At 34.0% G+C, this 19,841-nt stretch overlaps 1 long non-coding RNA gene across 1 annotated transcript; it reads left to right on the top strand.

Annotated features, from left to right (window-relative positions):
- Nucleotides 1-15,870: 15,870 nt before the first annotated feature.
- On the top strand, nt 15,871-18,567 carry LOC141611893 (uncharacterized). The gene is made up of 6 exons (XR_012528860.1): nt 15,871-16,119; nt 16,345-16,413; nt 17,180-17,261; nt 17,356-17,445; nt 17,965-18,090; nt 18,326-18,567. It is a non-coding gene; the product is annotated as an uncharacterized LOC141611893 (long non-coding RNA).
- The last annotated feature ends 1,274 nt before the right edge of the window (nt 18,568-19,841 follow it).

Here is a 19,841-nt window from a genome sequence, read left to right as displayed (position 1 = left end):
GTCAGTGGTTTCTATTAACTGCAACACGCGAAGAGATCCTCCTTCACTTTACTAAAATTCCCCCAAATCAATTAAAATCGCCTTAACCCCTTACCTCCTTAAAACCCGACACCACCACCACCCTCCTCCACTTCCGGCGCCACCACCACCACCAACACCACCACGCCGTCGCCATCACTATAAGGTAATTAACTTTATCTTTTTTTTCTATTTCCATTATCTTTTTCCTTCTCCTTCATCCTTTTCCTTCTCCTTTTCTTATTTATCTTTTTTTTTTTGTTAATAGTAGGCCGCCGCCGCCGCCAGCCGCTGCCGCCGCCCCCAGCCGCCGCCGCCAGCCGCCGCAGCCGCCACTGCACTTCCTTTTTCATTTTTTTTGGTCAAGTTAATTAGGTATTACTCCTTTTAATTAGTTTAATTAATTTAGATTATTAGTTATTGTTTTAATCCGTCGAGGTTTCTCTCGACGGATATTCCGTCGAATTGTGAAAAACTGACGGATTTTAACTCTTTTTAATTTTTTTAATTAGTTTAATTAATTTAGATTATTAGTTATTGTTTTAATTGTTGTTGAAAAAGGGTTGGTGTTGATGCATGTTGACTTAGGATAGAAGCCAATGTTGTGACGGATGTATGTTGTTAATTTAGATTATTAGTTATAATTTATTTATTTTTTAATGTATGCATGTTGAGTTAAGATAGATATTTAATTTTATTATTAAAAATTAGATTATTGTTAAATGTTAATTAGAATAGATATGAATTAGACTAGATATGTAAAATGAAAAGTAAATCATGTTAGTTTTTGTTAATTGAAAAAGTAGTCATTGTTGTATGTTTTGTTTTTAATATTGTTAAAATTATTGTTCATATTGACCTAGTACCCGTTCAAAAATTACTCACTAGGAGTAATTTTTATGTAAAACAATTTGCGTCCCCTTCTCTTTTGTTGTCTATTGATTCCCGCATTAGCGGTCGACGTGAAAATGGATTCCCGCTTGGCGGTCGACGATTGGATGTGTTTTGCAGGTTTTGTTTATATTGGAAACGATGCAAATAGGCATCGTGGTCGCAAAGTCGTATTTGAAACGATGCAAAAAACGCATCGTGGCTGGGTAGCAGGCTGCTGTTTCCTGGCCTGTTATTTAATACATCTGACGGAAATTCCGTCAGTAATTTTAAAATACCGACGGAATTTCCGTCATCGCGTTTTCCTCCCCATTTTCCGTTTTAACTAGAAACGCCACGTGTCCCACAAATCGACGGAATTTCCGTCGGAAAACTAAAAACTCGACGGAAATTCTGTCACTACCCTCTCGTTAATGTGATTTCGAAACTTACGTGGAATGCCACGTGTCAGACACAACTGACGGAATTTCCGTCAGTAATGCTAAACACTGACGGAAATTCCGTCACTATTGACCTATAAATAAAGACGGATTTTCCGTCACATATCCGTCAGTTTTTTGGAAGACTGACGGAAATTCCGTCAGGAATAAGCTGACCCCTGATTCCTGACGGAATTTCCGTCAGTAAAGTGAAATACCGACGGAAAGGCCGTCAGTATGGGCTTTATTTTTCCGTCAGTTTCCCGCGTTTTTCTTGTAGTGTTTGAGTTTTCGGACGTATAGTTATACAAACTGTCGATTAAACGTAGCGATTCCTAAGCATGTTGTAGTCCGATAATCATCGGGTGTTTGATAGGGATTCAACAGATACTGGGTATCTACACCGTGGCATCGAAATCGACCTATCAAAGATCAAAGCCATTATGGAAATGCCCCATCCCGATACCGAGAAAGAAATTCGAGGTTTCCTTGGTTGAGTTTAATACATAAGCCGTTACGTCGCGAAGTTGACGATTATTTGTGAACCGATCTTTAAGAAACTGGAGGTCGGAGAACATGTTATGTGGGATGACCAGTGTCATGCCGCATTCGATAAAATAAAGGAAGTGTTGTCTTCTCCTCCAGCTTTAAGCCCACGTGTAGCCAGGTTGCCTTATCATTGTATCTAACTGTTACAGATATTGCGATAGGGGCTATGTTAGCCCAAACAGTTAACAAAGAAGAAAGAGTTAATTAAATAATGATTGAGACGGGAAATAAAATAATTAAATAATGTTTGAGATGGGAATTTGTTGGACCGTGTATGTTACACGTGTAGGACGTGTATATTGGGAATATTGAAGGAATTGTAATTCTATACTACTACTAATAATAATGAATAAAAAGAAAAGGAAAAACAAATAATAAAAGAATTGGATTAAGGAAACTTCCTTCCTCTTTCCTTCCTGCACCTATATAAATAAGCTATTCTACCTACCCATAATCTAATACAACATAAAAAATAAATAGGGCTATTCTACGTAGTAACCCTGTATTTTTTAAGATTCTAGCTGGTAACCCTCCGTTTGCCAACCACCCACATGGTAACCCTGAACTTATCAAAAAAAGTTCTACATGACCCTAAACTTTTATTCCGTTAAAATGTTCCGTTAATTTGCATGTTTATTAGACTTGGGCTTGCTTGTTGGACTTCAAATATGCTTAAATGGCAAGTAATTGTTGTCTTCTCAACTCCATTAAATAAATAAACCCCAAATTTTCCTAATAAATAATCATATTCTAGGTGTTGTAAGAGTATAATTCATAATCTTTTTATTATCATTATTATTATTATTATTATTATTATTATTATTATTATTATTATCATTTTTATTGCTTAACAAGGAATATTAAAGTAGTAAATATACTGAAACACATCTTACATTTGTCATAAATTAGATTGGATTATAATTGTTAATATTAATATTATTATTATTATTATTGTAACAAAAAACAAAGATAAGATTTGTTTCGGTATATTTACCACTTTAATATTCTTGTTAAGCAATAAAAATGATGATAATAATAATAATGATAATAAAAATATTATGAATTATACTTTTACCATACCTAGAATTTGATTATTTGTTAGGATAATTTGAGGTTTATTTATTTAATTGAGTTGAGAAAACCACAATTACTTGGCCATTTAAGCATTTGATGTCTAAAAAATAAGTTCAAGTCCAATAAACATGCGAACTAACGGAGTATTTTAACGGAATAAAAGTTGAGGGTCACGAATAATTTTTTTTATAAGTTCAGGGTTACCATGTGGGTGGTGGAAAAACGAAGGGTTACCGGGTAGAATTCATAAAAACACAGGGTTACCATGTAGAAAAACCCAAATAAATAATTGATCTAAGGCAAGGGAGAAGGATCTACGGAAGAAAAATAAGGGAATTCATCAAAGTATGAGCGCCTCAAGGTAAGAGTTAAAACCGTCATAATTTATCTTTATATCGTCTTAATCAATTAATCTATCGTTTATGCACCGTATAAACCACCATGAACAGCGTCATTGACCTTACTAGTTGCACTTGACCGTCGTGATTTCATTAGGACCTTTGTTGACCGTCGTTGACCACTGTGGGTGGCGGAATTGGCGTCTAAAGGGGTGTTTGTCGTGAGCCTTAAGACGGAATTTATACCTTGTGTGTTTGTCGAATGGACGTGGGACCTGGGTAGTTGGTTATATCGGTTATGGGCGGTCCTAGTGGTGGTGTCGGGGTGGTTGCAGGTGGTGGTTGGTACGGTGGATGTCGGGTGGTGGTGGTTGTAGTGTGTTTGTATGTAAAACTGGTCGTGGGTGTATCGTGGGTTGTCCTGGTTGTCGTGGCAAGGTGGTGGGACCACCGTGGTTAAGGGAGGCAACAGTGGTGGCCAGTGGTGGCCACTGGTTGCAATAGGGTGGTTATGGGCGATATGTGTGGGTTTGTGTTGTTTTTGTGTCGGGTTTAAAGGAGATGGCTAGGGCGTGTTTATGCGTGTTGTAGGGGACGATTGGGCTAATGATTAGAGGTTGTCGGGGATCGTCGTAGTGCAGGCTAGTGGCGGTTCGGTTAGTGGTATCGATAGGTGGCTGGTGGTGTCGGGAATAGCGGGTTTAAGAGGGGTAGTGTACATGGTTTAAACCGTGTATGTGGGTGAGGTTGTGGGTTGTTTCCACGGTTGTATGAGGGTGTTTGGGTAATTGGGTTTTATTTATTATTAAGACGGGTTTTTACGTAATAATAATCATACGAGAAATAATTAATTTAATTAAATTATAATTGATTAAATTAATATAATGAATTGAATAATTAATAATTAAATTAAAATATTTCGTTTAGACGGTTTTGAAGTGGAGTACTTCTGATTATTTTTTTTTAGATTGTTTAATTGGATTTTGCTGCTGAGGTAGGTTATCTACTCAACTTGAATGTGTATTGGTGTAATTTATATGTTGAACGTTAATTGGAATTGGATGTTGGTTATTGGATTATTATTGTTATTGTTTATCCGTTGATTTATTATTATCTATATTGCATATTGTATTATTGTTTATATGAAGGTCCGGTCCAAGGGTTGCAGATAATATTGAAGAACCGGTCCAGGGGTGGCGGTATATAAAAGGGTGTCTCGGGAATTGATATTATTTATATGGGTGTCCCGGGTTATTGATATGGGTGTCTCGGGCAATATATATTGATGGGTGTCTCGGATCATATGTGGATATTGGAGTTGTGAAAGGGATTGAGCATTTGCATATTTGTTTTGTCTTATTATTGTATTATTCTTGTTGTTTAGATATTCCTACTCAACCGTTGGGTTGAACGTGTATTCGTTAAACACCTTTTGATGAACCAACAATTGGGGAGGAGATTGATCTAAGGTAATTGAGTTGGCTTGGAAGAGGAGCTGGAGGGCATGAGGCTATGACATTTACTTAGCTGTCTAGATCACTTAGATTGGTCAAACAATATTTATTATTCATTTTAGTTAGTTTCCGCTGTAGTTGTATTTAATTAATTACAGTTATTTATGTTGGATTATGTAATAAGGCCATTTTAACGTTATTTTTATTTAAAGTACTGTGGTTTTGTTTATCTTTGTAATCACTACATCAGGAAACTGAGATGGTAACAATTTCATTTATCTAGGAATGCCTAGTAAAGGCTCTTAAATAAATGGGGGTGTTACAATTGGTAACATTTAGAGCATTAATTTGCTCGATTCTTTACCCTTGCTCGCATTCTGTCCAGTCCTTGTTCATTGTTGTTTTTAATCGTTTTAAAAGCAATTTTAGTCTGGTTTTTTATTTTGACAAAGTTGAAAACTTTGTTATTCAAGGACTGCAAAACATCTTTCGCATTTAAAATTCTTTGAGTATTGAAGTCGTAGTGATCGTTTGAAAATCGTTGAGCAAGTGTGCCAAACGCGTGAAACGTGTTTGTGTGGTTCAAAGTTTGATTTTGTTTGATGGCTTTGAAAACCGTCATAGACGTACCAAGAAGCTTGAATCTGAGATACATGTAAGTTGAGGGTGCCAAAAATCACTCCTTTTCTCTCTTAATTCAATTTATTTCATTAATTATCGCTTTCACTGTTTTCTGGTATTAATTATGTTATTTATACGATAATATTGTTATTTTTGATAATTATGAAGGAGGACGGGATTATTTATGATTGTGAATGCCGATGGATGGCCTCTTAATTATGTGGATTAATTTCTGTTAGGAATTAAATGATTTATATTGATATATGAATTGTTATCACATGATTATAGTTAATTACGCTAGATTTATCCTCGTATGTTTAGATCTATGGTTAATTTAATGTTCATGTTTTAAATCTGAAATTATGACATGCTTTTTATGTTTAATTAGTATGTTTATAATTAAAGTTTGCATCTTTGATATTGTTGTTGTTAATTTATGATTAATTGGATTAAATAATGAAATTATTTAATTTTAATTCGTATGTTAACATGATTTATGAGATGTATACATGAACATGAGATTTGTTTGTTTAAATTAGATTATGCATGTTTGTATGATTTAATCTGGCTGCTTGTTCACATGTTAGTTTAGTTAATTAGGTTTAATTAATTAGAATTGCATGAAATCGCATGCATTGGAATTGTTTGTGTCGATTTGATTGTCTCGTGTGTATGTCGTGTGTCACGGATTTCTAGGATAAGAATTAGCCTAAGTTTTGGTATGATTCACATGATTAGATAAGCATGTTTAGATCTAATTGTTTTAATTGTGAATATTTGAAACTGTTAGCATGTTTATCAAATTATCGGTATGCTTGCTTGCTTGGTTCATTTGTGTCGTGTGTGTGGAGTCATATGGCACGTCTCCCTAGGCTGTGTTTAAGGTCTAAGTTTAGTCTTCTTATTTGCTTTCATCATATGCCAATCGTTTGTGAAACAATTGTCTGATTTGGATGCATGTTTGCTTCTTTTCATTTGCATATGATTATGTTATCACATGTCACTTGTTTGCAACCCGACTTGACTTAGAATAGGTCATGTATGCACCCATGGTAGGCCAATATGTCCGTGTGTTTGGTTCGTCGAAGAGGCCTTGTTTCGTTGCTATAGGTGTTTGTTAACGCCTTGTTTGCTTATTGGTTTTTATTGCAATTGTTATTGTGATCTAACCCATGTTTGTTACAGCGCTGCTAGAGTAAGAAGTTTCTTTCTCTCCTCTTTGTTTGTTTATTTATATGTTAGAATAGCTTAATAAACTCACATGTTTAAATCACTTGACGAAGTTATTTGCATTTAAACCTCGTAGAATTGTTTGTCACATGTTAGGGTTTAATATGATGGATGCATATCGACAAATACTAGTTCTGTTTATATTGGCCATTGTTTGACTTAGTATAGGCCGTTGTTTATAACGGACGGGGTTGGGTGTTTGAATGAGCTTCCCAACACGTACTTTCACACAAATCCGTTTTCTCTAAAACGGTTTCCAAATTTCCTTTAATTTGATGGCGATTCCAAGTGTTTGAAAAACCCTCGTGGATTGCACTATTGTTTCTAATTGCATTGGTATTCGGTTACTGACCTTGTGTGGTGTTTGTTAGTTGTCTTCCTCTTTGTTTGTGTCTACAATGATCCACTTGATATTGCCTAAAAATGGTGAGCAGTGAGACTTTCAGATGTCTTATGTTCGCGCTGGTTGGCTGCTGGGCTGTTTTTGAGGGATCGCGTGACATAGAGTTTCATGAATGTTGATACTAGTAGTTTTCCATCGGTTGTACTTTTGTTTGAGTAGAAGAGTTGTATAAATTTTATTTCTGCTGTAAGTTGTAATGAATTAATAAAATGTTTCTTTATTGTCCAATTTAATATCGTCTCGTTCCTTGGTAAATGAGGGTGTTACACTTGTACATAACTCCGATACTGTAACCGATGGGCAAAAAAGAAACTCCAAATGTACAAAATGAGACCAAAGCTCAAAAACTAGGGACCGGAAAAATGGGGCTACTGTTCTTGTATTGTGTGATGATATGTACTGACTCGGCCAACCGAGATGGTAACGCCCTTATTTATTAGGGAAGCCGTGCTAAAGGCTATATGGTAATAGAGGTGTCACAAAAATATATTTTGGATTATTATGAGAATACACCTTATAGTTTGGAGTATTTATGTTAAATAATCCTTTTTTTTTTGTATCTTGTCTTGATATGAAATTGGAAAATTTTACGATGTACCTCTATATTTTTTGGGTTTTTATGTTGTACCTCTCCTTTTTTTTTATATTCTAAAATTTACCCCTAAACATCTTACTTATTTCTCCATCAGAACCTTCTTTATCTCCCCATTAATTTTATCACTATCAAACAACCGTATTTTGACTCTTTTTTTTTTACTCATTAATGTTGTATCGTTATCTTATATGAGAAACCTCCTAAATCACCTTTAATAACTACAAATTACTATTAAAAACCTTCTTTATGATTCATTAAATAACAATGGTAATTTGGTGAATTTTTAGTTAAATTCGTATAATATTTGGTGGGTTAATGGGTAATTCGGTGAACTATTAGGTAAATGAGTAGGTTAACGAGTATTTGGAAGGATAAATAGATGATTTAATAGATCAATTGAGAAGCTAAGTTAGCAAAGACAATAAATAAGGTCATAGTGTACACTAATGTATAAAGTTCAAGGGTACTCCATAGAATTTTATAAATGTAGGGGTACAACATAGAAAACCAAAAAAAATCGAGGATACATCGTAAAATATCCCATTGAAATTTAAAGTCAGAGGTAAAAAATATACGTGAATAGAGAAGAAAGACATATAAGGTTAAAAGCAACGGTTTCGATGTAGACATGGATATATGAGTAAAGACTACCCCCTCCATCTATCTGGTCATTTGTTTTCCTATACCATTTTGGAGTATCTTGGTCAATGGTTGTCCTTTCTATTTTAGAAATGCATTTGATGAGCAATTTGATCTTTCACACTCAATTTGGTCCACTTGTCATTTAACCATTTGTCTTCTCCTCATTCCTTGGTCTATGTGCCAAACCAAAGGACGATAACTGCCCGGGACGGAGGGAGTACTTTACTCGGTTGGTATATTCAGCATACACAAATATAGGTTAAATTTTTAATGAAGTGTCTAAGTTCTTTTTTTTTTTTTTGAAAGAAATGATCAATTCATTAATAAATAGTCATACGACATCTACAACATGTGTCAAATTTGACCGGGTACAACTCGACTAGAACCAAATAAAATAAAATCTCGTTCGAAGAAATATTTGTAAACTTGAATTGCTCCAAAGCACACCCTCTATCATATCGCCGCAAACAGCTTTTCACAAGATGGCCATAAAATCTTGAGCTTTGACGAGAGACGATTTCATTTAACCAAATTGAGTGCAACCAAAAAATCGACAACATATGTAATACCCTATAACGATCCATTACGAAATTGATTTTCCGTATTTTTACCATATGAGGAACGACCAAGACACTCTTATCTACCTTTCCAATAGAACTAAAACCCAGAAAGCCAAGGAATGAAAGAACTCCGAAAATAGAGACGGACAAACAGATCTCACCAAAAGGGTGACTTTTATTGATTAATTCATAAAGTTTCATACTAAAAGTTGATAAACAAAGTTATTTGGGGGGGGGGGGGGAGGACTTACCATCGGTCAATAGTCGATGGAAGCCCCAAATTTGATTGATTGGAGGCTAGAATTTTTAGAGAGAAGAAAGGAAGAGAGAGAGAGAGAGAGAGAGAGAGAGAGAGAGAGGACTATTTGAAAGTGTCTAAGTTTTAGTTAATTAAATAAGTACTCCCTCCAATTTCATTTATTGTTCCCCTTTCTTTTTGGCATAAGAAATAAGGGAATCAATTTGGACCATATAATACACATGACCCCACAACAAATTGATTTTGGACCACACAAAGTTGTCCAAAAAAAAAAGAGGGAACAATAAGGAAAATGGATAGAAAGGGAAAGAGGGACAATAAATGAAATTGGAGGGAGTATGTTTTTTTTGTTTAAGTAAGTAAATCATCTGTCTATCTATATAAAATAATAAAACAACAACCATCACATATATTTTTTCCCTCCAAAACCTCACTCCACATTTAACATAGATTTTATGATTCCTTAAAAATAGGCCCACTAACTAAATAACCCAATATATAAAATTTATTTTATGTTTTTAACATAAAATTTATACCACCATATTTTATTGTTGTTTTTACTAACTTCTCTATATTTTAAGGTCTCCATAAAATCATAATTAATTTTAGAATTTTGTGGTTTTTTTTAAATAATTTTCATATCCTATATAGTATATACAATTGTTTGATGGCATGAATTTAATTTTTTTAAGCATCATATTTTTACTCGATTAGACAATATTGTTTAATCATGCAATTTAGATAATTATTAGTCCCAAAATTATTTCTTTTACGTTTTTAAACCGGCGTGAATAGCTATTTGTTAAAGCGGCCAGTCATGTTGAAGTGTTCATAACTTTCAATCTAACTATCTATACTAATTAATAAAACAATAACAATTGCCATAGTATCTTGATTAATTTTTTTTTACTTATGAACTTAATGTTTTGTTGCCGATCTTTGATTATCATGTTATTATAGCATCTCCCCATTCCTTGCACGAGTAAATTGAATAATTTAACAACTAACAAATTGAATTTGAGAAGCATTGAGTAAATGTCTTTAGAGAAGCTCCCATAATAAATTTATTATGAGCTTATTTTATAACTATAATACAAAACAGTACCACGGGCAATAAAAAAATGAAAACATAGTTAAAAATAAATTGAGTACACTTATTATAAGAATATATACAAAGTTAAAGAGTCGTTTCAAGTCATGATTAACAATATAATTATATAATGGTCATGAAAACGATAAATGATTACAATGTTATATCAATAACTTCTTTAGAGACTATTTCTGATCTCCCTCAAAAAATTTTATTGGTTAATGCAATTTATACGAATGAAATTTGATTATGAGTAGGTTTACATTGTTTAAACATTAATAAAGGATTAAAGGGTATGAATTAGAGAGTTTTGATTGGATGTATATTTAACGTTAGCGAACATGAATAAGGTGTTTACACTCTAGAGTGTCAATGACCTAATTCACAATCACAAATTATACTATGATATGATACCCTAATATGGTGAGACCACATAAAAATGACCATTTTATGGTAAAAATTTAGCTTTGGATATTAAAAATTACCACTATTTTGTTACTGCCAGTGACTACTTAAAAAACAATTATTTTTACACATAATGTTTACTATTTTTTATAAATTGGTCACTTTTACCAGTCTAAATTCTACTTATATTGATAAAAGTGATCAGTTTCTTATTTATTATAAATAATAAAACACAAATCATAAATATCTTTTTAAATTTTCCGCCTAAATATTCACCTCATACTAAGCACAATTTTACCAAAATTCATTAGCCCACTAATCAAATGGCCCACAATGATCATCAAATTTATATCTAATAACTCATACACGACTAATATTGACTATTAAATGAGCCCACCATGTTAACAAAAATGAACCTCAAATTGATTTTCAAATTGATTTTATAGCAATTTCTACCAGCCAAATATTGAATACCTTGAAATTAAAAAATAAATTCAATTTAGTTTATGACTTTTGAATGTGTACATCAAAAGATATGAGATAGGAGTAATGTTATAGGACATAGAGACCAAATATGTTTCGCGATTAACGGGTCGTAAAATAATTTCAAAAGCTCGGAGAGGTTTTAGTATGATCATTTACATATACTGATTAGTATATCAAATAGAAAATAATTTAGGGTTATTTAACATGAATACTCCAAACTATTGTCGCCCTTCTCAAAATACTCTGAACTTTAATTTAACTAACAATAAACTATACTATTAGCCCTCTCTTCTCAAATTATACTCAGATAACCATCTACCGGATCAGCAAGTCACCCCATGAGCCCAGATTCAAGCCACCATACCCCCGTCATTTGACGCAACAGTAGCAGCTATGGAAGCAACCTGCACTCCGACTACCCCTGCTCCCTCCATCGACGACCAAAATTCACCTCTGGCCTTCAGCAGCAACGTCATCATAACCCCACACCGTTCGCACTACCACCAACAACCTCGACGCGAAGAACAGCTCAATATCCAACGAAGGTCACGAGTTAAGGCGGCACCGTCGTATTCTCTCTCCACCAACAGTTCACGCGGCATCGGAATCGAAACCTACACGAGGAGAGAGGACGAGCGTGAAAGGTGACAAACAATAGAAGGATAACCGTCGACATCACCAGTGGAGTAGGTGGTTTCCAGTACTACAGATACAGGCTATAACAACGGTTAAAAACCGTTGTTATATAAAATAGCGGACGTTGTTAAAGCGTCCGTTGTAAAAGGTTTTAACAACGGTTGGTTTTCTTAAGCAACCCGTTGTTAAAACTATTAACAACGGTTTTAAGTATAAAAACCCGTTGTGGAAAGTGTGACTCAATTTTGGTGGGAAAGTTATAACAACGGTTACTTTACAAAGAACCGTTGTTATAACTAAAGACAACGGGTTGTTTCTACATAACCGTTGTTGTTTGTTTTTACAAAATAAAAAAAAATAAAAAAATTAAATTAAATATTACTAGATGTATGCATAATTATGGGGCCCGTTATAATTCTGATGCATGCATTATTACTGTCATCCCTGCATATGAATGGACAATATATGGAATGAGAAGGGTTTACATAAGATTTGAAGCAGGGAGATATAATGATTATGGCACAACTTCCTAAACATGCATATATTATATTAATTAAAAAACAACTCAAAGGACACATTACTTAGTATAAATACATACATTATCTCAACCATCATTCCATTATCTCACTATCTTCAAACCCTAACTGCTAAAACAATCTCCAAACCCTAATTAATCTTTCAAACAACTCCAAAGTTCATCAACAAAATGAACGATTACATCCTTAAAACTCTTACTATGACCGAGAACAACAACAGTTTCATCCGCCAGTTGCTCCACATCGAGGACAGTTTTAGAAGCTATCTTGTGGATGCTCAAGCCGCACTCAAGGACGCCAAAAGAAATGGCTTGACAGAGCGGCGATTGTTGCGGCTATATGACGATATAGCAATCTTTGACGAACGAAACCTCCAAATAGCTAAGGAGGAGAGGAGGGATATCATAGAAGAGAATAAGACTCTCTATGAAAATATAAGAATTGCATTTTTAGAAATGTAATTCTTTTTTAATTTATGTATTTATATATATATATATATATATATATATATATATATATATATATATATATATATATATATATATATATATATTAATGAATTATTAATTAAATTTATCATGCATTCCTCTCTATCATCTTGCTTCTTCTTTGTTTTATTTTATTTAATTTGTTTTACGAGCTAATTAAGCGAATAATAACATAATAATGATCGATAAAAACCCATCATACATGAAAATGAAATAATTAAAAAATAAAATAATGACGATGAAAGACGATGAAACCAACGAAGGACGGCGAGATTTACTCGATAATTAGAGAAAGTAAGAGACGATGAAACCAACAAAGGATGTGCGAGATGATAAAGCGACGATGAGAAAGAGAGAAAGAGACGATGAAAAAGTGTGTTTTGTGTTTGTGTTTGTCCGTGTTTGTGTTTGTGTTAGGTTATGTATGTGTTTTGTGGGTCAGAGCGATCGATCTGTGTTTGTGTGGTTTATAGTATGGAAAGTATTGACAACGGTTGTTAAACAACAACCGTTGTTAAATAAGTTTTAACAACGGGTTTAAAAATACCCGTTGTGATTACTTTTCACTAACTTTGCACCAATTTTGCGCCAAATTATTAACAACGGTTGTGCAAATTTGACCCGTTGTTAAAACTTATAACAACGGTTATATAACCATACCCGTTGTAATTAAGTTTAGTAAAAATCGCGTCATACATTCTACAACGTCTATTGTGATTTTCGTGCATAAACGTTGTTAAAGGGGCGTTGTAGTTGTCTGGATTTGTAGTAGTGTTCAGACGGATGGAGAAGGTTGTTGCGGGTGATAATGTCCGACGCCGGAGGCCAGAGTGGAGATGGAGAGGAGAAAGAGAAGGGAAATGGTGGAATAGGGTCGCAAATGACGACTGGCGTTGCAGGTGAAGTGGTTGATTGCTAGCGGGCGGACTGGTCCTAGTATAATAATAAGGGTTTACATATATTTTGGGGAGAGTTGGATATAAAAAAATTAATTATAATGAAATGTTGTAATTATGAACTTTGATTTAACTCTCATCAGGTGTATTAAGGGAGAGTTGGGTGTAAAAACAATTGAATAGGGAGGACGTTGGGCATGAGCAAGAGTAATGGGGAAAGTTTGGATCAGAGAAGATGAAGTTGTGGGTCCCGCGTTCGGTTTACTTGCTGCTCTAGGTTAAAAAAAGAGGTAATTCTATTAATAGTGAAGGGGCGTAATAGTTCGGTATATTGCTAGTTAAATCAAAGTTCGGAGTAATTTGAGAAGCACTTGAATAGGTTGGAGTATTACTGTTAAATAACCCAATAATTTATAGAGATATCATAGTGTGTAACTCATAAGAGTTCTTTCCTTTTATGCCAAGTTTGTAAGTATATATGTTAACTGATATTGTTTCGACTTAATTCGTAATTCTACTTTTTATTTTGTCCTCATTTTAATTTTAATTTTTGTGCAAACATTTCAAAACTTAGCCTATATGGTAAAATTTGCCGATATTTGAAATTATTAACATGCTTTAACATAGGTGTAAACATGTCGGCATATGCATGCACTAATTAAAGATATGAGATACGACGGGTGTAAGCATAATATACAACAAAAGTGTAACTATGTTTTTACAATTAATACTCTCTTAATACTAATGTTATTTTGAAAAAACAAATTAATACTATAATTTAAATAAGTAGATCATATTGTTATAAAAGTATTATATTTGTAATTGTAATGGTCAAATATATAATTTCCATATAACATATGGGAAATCAATTACCTCAAATAAGAAACCAAAATAATGTTGTAAATTTAAGAATTTACGAAAAATTTTATATATACAATCTATACACGCCCGTGCAACTTTGCACGAGTCCTAAACTAGTTTTTATATAGTAATACAAAACAAGGTGCACAAATAAATTGAAAATTTGGAGCCTGTTTGGCATAGTTTTATATGTGCTTCTGATAACTGAAAAGATAAAAGTTAGGCCAAATACCATTTTTTAGAGAGTTTAAAAATTCTTTTAAAAAAACTAAAAACTAATAACCATCCCTTAGAAGTAGAATTAGCAAATTGGTGTTTCTACTTCTACTTCTTCTTTTGTTTACAATGAAAAATGAGATGACGACACCGGGTGTTACTCAAATTGAGTAACACCTGGGGTATTATTGTAATTTACTTAGGTATTTGGCTTTTCCTCCATCAAATTCAAATTTCGAACTAATTAGTGTTAAAGGGTAAATTAGGAACATAACAATTAATTAATTTACCAATTATGATAATAATAAGTTTTAAAAATTTTGGCTAAGAGATTCTGTGCGATTTTCGTGTGCGATATTGTTGGAACAATACATGTATGTACTGATCCTTGGAGTGATATTTCTATTGTTGGAATAATACGACTTTTACGTATTTAAGTGACATAAATCAATATTTCTATTAAAGTGTCTTATAACTTTTATTGTTTTACAAAACCAGTCCAAAGCATCGAAAGGCAACCCACACTACTACAAAACTCGTTATGGACATCAGTCGATGGACATCGGGTTATCTGGAAAATCGATGTACATAACATGCACATCGGTTGTTTGCAAAAACCTGATGTGCATATAATTATATGTACATCGGTTGCATTAAAAAACACATGTTCATTATTTCTGATTTTAAAGGACATGTGATGTTTAATAAAACCCATGTCTATATAAAAGTCATGGACATGGAACATTGCATTTAACCGATGTGCATCTAAAGTGAAAATTATAGACGACAAAAATATTTGCCTCACCGCCATCACTTATAATTTCGACTACATACATTCTTTCCCAAATCCTCTCCCTCACTCTCACTCTCAAACCCTAACCCCCAAAACCCCGTACTCACTCTCCCTCCCTCCGGCTACCAACCCCGTCCTCAACCCCGTACTCCCTCACTAGTAGAAAAAGTCCTATTAACATCGCCATTATAACATCATTTCTCAGTAAAAATAATGTAAATAATCTACCATTACTTATTGACATCGATTTTAAAAAGAAAACGAGGTTAGTTATTTTATTTTTATTATTTACATCAGTTTTTCACATCAATTGTTTAAAAACCGATGTTAATTTATTTCAATTGTATCGGTTTTATTGAAACCGATGTCAATGTATTTAAATAATATTTATGTAGCATCGGTTTTACTTTAACGAGGAAACTGGTGAGATCAATGTATGACATAACTTCTTAGCTTCTCTGAAAACCATTCATCAGTTGCCTCTTAAGCAAACCCTTCAGTTTGTCACAGAAACTCCAACGCAGAACCCTCCATCATCTAGCGTTGCCTTCCACCCTTTCTTCTATCTTCAGGCAAATCCTAATCGCATCCCCCACTATCGTCAATCGTCAACCGTCAATCGTCAACCGTCAATCATCATTCTCTTCTACATAAAATAGGTATAAACTCTCACTTCAGTAGTTTCAATTTAGTCAATTAGAATTTGTGTGTATTGTTTTTAAAAATTTGAATTTATCCTAAACTAGTTGTAGTATAGTGTTATTTCTATTGTTTTATGATTGTATGGGCGAGTTGCTCTTGAAATTACGGTGTGATTCTTCGTATATTTATTTTTACCTAATGCTCATAGGATTTTCTAATTAGGGTTTATGGTTTCCAATTAGGGTTGGTCGAATTCAGGTTGTAGAGCGCTTGATTGTATCTGATTTGCGTGCCTTGCTAACATCTTTAAGGTATGAGATCGTTCAGCTGAATGCTCATTTCATCAATTATTAGAAAAAAGTTCATTTTTTTTTTGTGTTTGTTCATAGCTTTGCTCCAAAAGCAATCACAATACTACCTTAACTTGCAGATAGTATCATTTAAGTTAAATATTGAATAAGGAACTTTGTTGGTTTATAATACATGAAAATAATGTGGGCAAGGTTAGTTTGGTCAGTAATATTTCCCCATTTTAATGTTTTAATTATGAGGGTAGTCAATTAGGGAAGTCGGTTACAAAGAAGCATCCTTGTTATTTTTGTTGTTACTGGTAAAATGGGGATAGTTCATTACCCTTGGAAGGGTTTGTATGGATTGGTTGGAGTTGCAAGATTCCTTCTTTCAGAATTATTTGTGATTAGGTAGGTGGACAGGGAAGATAGCCGAATGATAGATGGAAAATTGGTATGGGTACCTTGTATACTCGATGGACTTATGACTTATGAGAGCTTCGTTTAGGTGATGCTGCACTTTCATTTGGCTATTAGTTCAAACAGATCGTTGATGCGATAGAGATAGGGAGTGGGTTGTTATTTGAACTTGAGGAATGATAAGTTCACTTTGTCATTGGTCCAAGCATTGTTGTTTTATAACATCTTTTTTTTGAGTTTTAGTGGCTTGATGAACCTCCTAATAACAGTCCATATACAAGATTGGCTTAACTAGAACTAGCATTGCTATTCAATTTATTTATCAACTATTAGTGTAAACAATGACCATGATCTTCTGTTATTACAGGACGAGAAGCTACCTTATGTATTTTACATATCCGATCATGAACTTGTCGTTGGAGTTGGAGATTATCTTCAGAAAAATAAAGGTTAATACTTTTTCAGTAATTCTAGTCAGGTTTCAATGGTTAATTTTATTCTATTTATTATACCTGAGTTTACTGATACTTGGTGTATGATCAGTTTGTGTGGAGAAGGTAGTACAGATTGTTTATCAACCTCAAGCAATCTTCCGCATCCGTCCTGTTAATCGCTGTTCTGCTACAGTAGCTGGTAATTTATTATCAATACCGCTTCCTCTCTGTTATTTTGAGTGATCTAGATCAATTTTAATGTTCTATTTCCTCCTAAATAGCTTATTTGGTGCAATCTCATCTTATGAACCATTCACTTGTTGCCTACTTCAGTTCTCGTCTATAAAGTTTTTGTACTGTCCAATTATTTTGTTTGGCCGAGCATATTGATAATACAATGGTAAAAACACCATCAGTTAGGCTATAATCAGGGGACATACCTGGTGACAAATAGAACACAATAAACATGGTTTCCAAAAAAGAGAACGATTTCTGCTTCCTAAAAATGACATTAGTTAGGTTTGTTGTCTACTTGTTTCAAATAAAAGCATTGTTTGTTATGCTTATCGCCTCTTAACTAGCAATCTTTGTTCCGACTTCTATTGAGAATATATATACATCAGTGATGCTGGCTTGATTGTGCTCATTATTAAGTTCTCAAACATCTGAATGTTGTTATTCAAGCATCCTGATTATCCGCTTGATTAATGCTCTGCAGGTCACACCGAAGCCGTGCTTTCAGTTGCATTTAGTCCGGATGGCAAAATGTTAGCCAGTGGTTCAGGCGACACTACTGTCAGGCTAAGGGACATAAGTACCCAAACACCATTGCACACATGCACAGGTTAGGTTTTTAGAATGTGTGTATATTTGGCAACAAATTTAGTCATGACTGCTGCATCCACGACTTCATTCAGTGCATCTGGTATTGTCATGAATGGGCATAAGCTATTACTTCTTTGATTATCTTTGATGGACATACTTGACAAAGTTGACAGATGAAAAGTTGCATGTGAGGAGGAATGTTGGTTTGGTATAGGATCTGAAGTTATCTATTGACAATTTGATTATTTATGCAGGTTCTACATGTCCGCCGTGTTGATTACCAGCCAATGGATGACGAGATCAGGCTATCAAGAAGTTGGTTGCGCCTAATAGTCTCGCCTCTTGGATATATTTTTTAACATCCGGTTTCTATTTTGTTGATAGGTTAGCTGTCTAAATAAAATCGACACATTAGGTAGGAATGTATTGAATAAATTGGTTGATTGTATAAATTGATTTTTTTGGTTGATTATCTAGTCATCTTGTTTTTGTGCTAATGTGGAGCGCTAATGTCTTGGGTGACGATAAGCATAATATTCTATTTTTTTTATATATAAAAAAAATTATGTACATCAAATTTTAGGTAAACACTGATGAATATAGGTACATAAAGATATCAGAGTTCTATGTAAACTGATGTACATAACAGCAACAAACATCAGATTACAGCAAAACACTGATGTACATAATACTAAAAGACATCGGATTATAACTATACACTGATGTATATTAATATATATGGACATCAGATATATAGAAATCCGTTGTGCAAATTTTAATGGACATCGGTTTAAAATCCGATGTACATTAATCCACAATGGACATGACCAAACTCTACATTGGGTGTGTATCCGATGTCCATATACCAAAATGTCTGATGTCCATAACGAGTTTTGTAGTAGTGCCAGGTCCAGTCGGAGGTGGAGGTATTTTCCGTGATGAAACTGGTAATTTTATTACAGCTTATTTTTTTTAGGTGGTTCGTGCTCGTCTATGAAAGCTGAAATTCTGGCCTTACTAGTCGGCTTAGAAAGGGCTAAAGATCTCCGTATAAAGAAACTACTTATACATATGGACAATTCTCCTTGTGTGAGCCTTATTAATGAAGATCAGCTTGTGATCAACAATCTAAAGTTCATTGTCCGAAGGTGTAAAGATTTGATATGAGGAAACAGTTGAGCGATCAAACGAGAGCATACCTTCAGAGAAGCTAACAGAGTAGCGGATTTGCTTGCAAACAAAGGAGTTACCTCGAGTACCATACCCACACATTTAGATTTTTCAACTACAGAGTTACGTACCATTCTTAGGGAGGATATTTTTGGGGTGGCTATTCGCCGTGTAATAGCTAGTACAAAAAAAATACTCTCTTTGTCTCGGACATTTGTTTATGTATTAAGTTCTATGAGCAGTGGTGGAGCGAGGCCGTAGGGATATCAGTGGGGCAGATATTAAAAATGGATACCGCACCTCTTAAGTTAGCCGTATTAATTTTACTTTAGTCCGTGAAATAGCAATCTGAGAAAGAACTCAAAGAAATAGTGGAAATTGATACGACAAATATGTAGTCTTCAATTCAAATAGACTGCATGAAACCATACGCCTAGTGCAAACTCAACGAACAACAGTGTTGATCTAAGATCAGATTACATTTTTAAGTTAGGAATATATTTCCGGTTGTTAGCTACCTTAACAATTATGAATCCAGTGGAGAAAAATTTTCGTAAGGTAAACTATGATTTGATGAAGATAAAGATGTGTTTGTTATGA

The sequence above is a fragment of the Silene latifolia genome, chromosome 11 (genome assembly GCF_048544455.1).
Source record: "Silene latifolia isolate original U9 population chromosome 11, ASM4854445v1, whole genome shotgun sequence".
Classification (NCBI taxonomy): domain Eukaryota; kingdom Viridiplantae; phylum Streptophyta; class Magnoliopsida; order Caryophyllales; family Caryophyllaceae; genus Silene; species Silene latifolia.
Note: the sequence above shows the minus strand (reverse complement) of the source record. Positions and strands in the feature narration are given on the sequence as shown.